The following is a 4,685-nucleotide window of genomic DNA, read 5'->3' as shown; positions in this document are numbered from 1 at the left end:
GTAGCAACACCTCATTAACTGGTGATTTAATGCTTCTCCAATGGCCTCTGTGCTCCTGGGTGACCTCCCGGTCACCCCAGCCCCCTGCTCCCTAATCTGTCAGCAAATCTGCATTTTGCCTGAAAGCAGAAAAACAAGATTCGCACCACAGTGCTGTGGGCAGACTCGTCAGGCATCAGTCGTCCAGGGGGTCGATGGGCCTGGACAGAGGCGGAGCCTCTCCCAGCCAGGCATGCCGTGCATTCCTGAGCGTCCGCTGTGCGCTGTGCGGTTTGGAAAGCTGGCCCTTCCCCAGAGACGCCCTCTCAGCCCTGGACCCCCGCCCACTGGCCCCTGCTGACCCCGACCTCGCTGTTTACCAGGCCCAGCGACCGCAGGGCGACATTCGCTTTGAAGCCCACAGCTGTGCTTCCCCAGGCGCCCACCGGGGTGCACCCTCTGCCCTGCGCCCAGCCTGCCCGTGTTCCAGGTGGGAAAGGACTCTGGGGGGGAGGGGGCGCACAGCTGTGTCCCTGCCCCCTGCTCTCCCCCCCCCAAGTTTGCAGCGGTTTCAGCTCAGGAAGACGCAAAGGCCTGGTGTCCCCATGGCGATGTCTGCGGGACCCAGTGACTGCGCCAAGTGCCTCTGAGCTGATGTCCATGGCTGTGGTGGCAACTTTGTAATGTTATGTTAGTTTTGCAAAAATGATTAAAAAAAAAAAAAGTTTGGCTCCTTGGGCCAGTGGTGGGTGGTTAAGGCGCTGGAGCCCACGTGGCCGACTCCATGGTTTGAGTCCTTGACCTGGTGGCTTAAAAACCACATGGACATTGGGACCAGATGACGCAGTGGTTACATCGCTGGACTCCCATGTAATCGATAGTGGTTCGAGTCCCATACCCGGTGACTTAAAACTCACGCCTGGTGTGTGTGCGTGCACACCAAAATCCCGAGGGGAGAATAGAGAAGGGATTGCAGCATGACCACCCCCCCCGGGGGGGGTGATTTCTCGCTTTCTGTCTCTCTGTCCTCTCTCTCTCTCCAGTGAGTGCATACTCCCTATAGCAAAAATTTCTCAAAAGAAAGAAAGAAAGAAAAAGAAAACAAAGCCCTACGTGGATGTGTGTGCGTGCATGCCCCAAATCTCTAGAGGAGAAAGGAGAAGGGATTGTGGAGTGGCCATCCCCCTGGGTATGACCTCGCACTTTTCCTTTCTCTGGAGAGCACATGCTCCCTCTGGAAAAAAAAAAATCTAAAAAAAGTAAGAGGCTCCTTGTTGCCGAGGTGCTCAGGGCTGTCAGGAGGTCACTACCTTGGGGATCGAAGCCCCTCCCTGGATCCTGGGGGACCTCACAGGTCTCTCCTGCCCCACATGAACCTGCACCTCCCTGGGCCTGTCACCTGACTTACCTGCTGGCCCTCCAGCAGGCCACTGGGGAAGTGGAGCATTCGGGCCAACCCTGCCTTCCGATCCCTGGCTCTGCCCAGGCCGCGCTCCCTCCCTCGGCAGGTCTGGGGGCAGCTGGCCACACAGGAAGGAGTGACTTTGCCTGTGGCCCACAGGGAGGTTTGTAAACAGGCTACCCGGCTGAGCCTGCTTTGGAATCCAGATTTCAAGCAACCCCGCGGAGTCCAGCTGCCCCTGCCCTGGTGGCCTGTATGTGAGGCCTCCCCCGCCAGCTTGCGGTTTTCAGCCCCTCACTCAGGGTGTGTTGGGGACAGGGAGCACAGGCTGAGGGGGCTGATGGTGGCAGCCCTGCTCCTGGCCCACACATGCCCTGGGACCCCAGAGTTGGACGCCCTGCGTCGGGTCAGGGATGAGAAGGGGAGTGACATATTTGCCCTTAACCCTGCAGGCAGATCCATTTTCAGCGGGAAGAGGGTTTGAAGGTTGTGTAGGATCGCTGTGGCTCAGCCAACACTGTGCCTGGTGCCCCATCCCCCAGGGCAGGAGATCCCACTGCTCAGGACAGATCTCTGGCTTTGGGCTAAGGTGGCTGTCACCTGGGACCCTTTTCCTTTGAGTGGTCAGCCCTGAGGCTCAGGAGCCTGTCCCCTGGGTGCCAGGCACAGGTGGGACAGAGTGTCCACTGCTTAAGTGTGTCCAGCCTAGCCCTGGGCTCCGGAGTTCCTGAGCAAGCGGACGGAGATGGACAGAGCAGTGGAAGTGAGCCCCTGGCCGTCCCGTAGGATCCCTCAACAGGGCCGGCTGCAGTCGGGAACCTTCTAAAGCCAGTGCTGCCTCGAGGAGGCGGCAGGTACCCACAAAGACAGGGCACTTTACACATCACAAGGGCACTGGACTCAAAGCCAGGGAGGGTGCCCAGCTTACCCAAAAAGATGTGAAAAGTATGTTGAGACAAAGGAGAGTCTGAAAAAGGCCATAGGACAGACCTCATGGCTATGCAGAGGAAGCGGATGCCCTGTGGCCAGCCAGGGTTCACGTCCTGGCCCTGGAGTCAAAAAACATGCTGGGCAGGTGCGTGTGTGCCCAGGACCCTGACGGGATGGGGATTTGGAGGAAAAAGGATTTCAGTGTGAGCAGTCCCAAAGGGGCATTTCTTTCTCTCTATCTTCTGCATGCACATGTGCCCTCTGGCATAAGAGAGAGAGAGAGAGAGAGAGAAGGAACATGGACCAGCAGTTGGCGTAATGGCTATGTTGCTGGAATCCCATGTAGTCAAACGTGGTTCAAGTCCTGGACCCGGCAGCTTAAACTCACGCCAGGCGTGTGTGCGTGCGTGCCCAAGATCCTGAGAGGAGAAAGGAGGAGAAGGGATTGCGGTGTGACCATCCCCCCGGGGGGTGATTTCTCGCTTTCTGTCTCTGTCTGTCTCTGTCTTTCTGGCAAGCACATGCCCTATAGCAAAAACCTCTCCAAAAAGATGAAAGAAAAAAAAAAGAAAGAAAGAGAAAGGAAGGAAGGAAGAAAAAAGAGAAAGGAAGGGAGGAGAGAAGAAAAAGAAAAGAGAAAAGGAGAAAACAGGAAAGAAGAAAAGAAGAGAAAAGAAAAGAAAAGAAAAAAGGAAAAGAAAAGAGAAAAAGGTAGCAAGAAACGGGTGAGGTTGGGGCGTGTGTGCGCACTATTAAGGTTGGGGCGGGTGCACGCACTATTGAGGTTGGGGCGTGTGCGCGCACTATTGAGGTTGGGGCGTGTGTGCGCACTATTGAGGTGGGGGCGGCGGGTGCGCATTATTCCAGGCAGCACAAGTCCTGTTCTCTAAGTGGGTCAAAGCAAGCTGGGAAACAGGATCTGTTCCATAATTCAGAGTCCAACAGATAAAACTCATCTGAGGAATTCCTAGGCCTTCAGCCAGAGAGAACCTATTCCCCAGGGTCCTAGGGACCCGCTAGTAACTCACAGGAGACCTCTGACCGGCCCTTCCTGCAGAGAGCAGGTTTCCTGGGATTCTTGCTAATCACATCCCATGGGCTAGGCCAGGGGCATCAGGCCAGAGGAAATGCTTTCTGGGAGAGAAGGTTTTAACACACTGTATGTGAACGTTTAGCTGTTCTGAAGTGAATCTAATTGGGTTATTAAAGTGGGGCCAGGCAGGGCCAGCAGGTGGCTTGGTAGTTAAGGGCACTGGACTCCCACGTGACTGACCATGGCTCAAGTCCTACACCTGGTAGCTTGCTTTGTAGCTTTCCCTCTGTCTCTGTCTCTCTCTCACTCTGTCCCTCTCTGGTCAAATTAAAATAAGTAAACAAAGTTAAATAATTATTTAAAAATTAATAAAAATAAATGAAATCTCTAAAGAATAAGATAAAATAAAGCAGGGCTTGGTGAGCATTGGTCATCAGTAAGCACCAATAACGACAATGGATTTGCTGAGCAATTTTTATGCCCCAGACACTGTGCTAAATCATTTTCACATACAGTAAAGTGGGGGGTTTATTTTCTTATTTATTTATTTATTTTTATTGCCACAGAGCATGTGCACTCACCAGAGAGAGAAAGGCAGGAAGAGACAGTACCCCCAGCAGGGCATGGTCACGCCGCAGTCCCTTCTCCGTGTCTGCATTCTGTTGGAATTCGGGACATGCACACGCATGTACCTGACATGTTTTTCAAGTCACTGGGGCTGGGGTTTGAACCACGCAGTTGGCCATGTGGGATCCAGCTTCCCTCAACTGCTAAGCCGTGACCAGCTCTATTTTCTCTCTTTTATAGTTGGAGAAATATACTTAAGTGGTTACTGCAGGCCGCACTCACGTGGGTAAGGGGCTGGACTCCCACGTGGCTGACAACAGTCCAGGGCCAGACCTGGCGGCTTTGCTTTCTCACTTTCCCTCTTGCTCTCTCACTGTCTCTGATGAGCACACGTGCCCTATGGCAAATTTATAAATAATAAAATATAATAAATCAGCTCCTGCAGCAATGGCTTCCAAACCTTTTCCGAGACTCACTTGGGGCCCACTATATATACTGACACAAAACAGCCCCCTTCGCCACTGAGCGGAACGTCGCTATTTTCTATTTTATTGTACTTGAAACATGCTGGTCAGAGACCCCTAAACTGAGTTCACAATTACCTGGTGGGTCACAATCCTACAATGTGAAAGCCTGGACCCTACCCTGCCTCACAGCAGAGACAGGTTCCAGGAGAGAGGTCAGGAGGGGCAGCCTGCCCTGTGGGTCAGCTACTCCAGTCCCACTCCTCCCACCTGCCTTCACTAGAGCATTGCAAAAGCCAGTGGCTCTTTC

Source organism: Tupaia chinensis, unplaced genomic scaffold (genome assembly GCF_000334495.1).
Source record: "Tupaia chinensis unplaced genomic scaffold, TupChi_1.0 Scaffold000280_1, whole genome shotgun sequence".
Lineage (NCBI taxonomy): Eukaryota > Metazoa > Chordata > Mammalia > Scandentia > Tupaiidae > Tupaia > Tupaia belangeri.
This window is presented reverse-complemented; position numbering follows the sequence as displayed.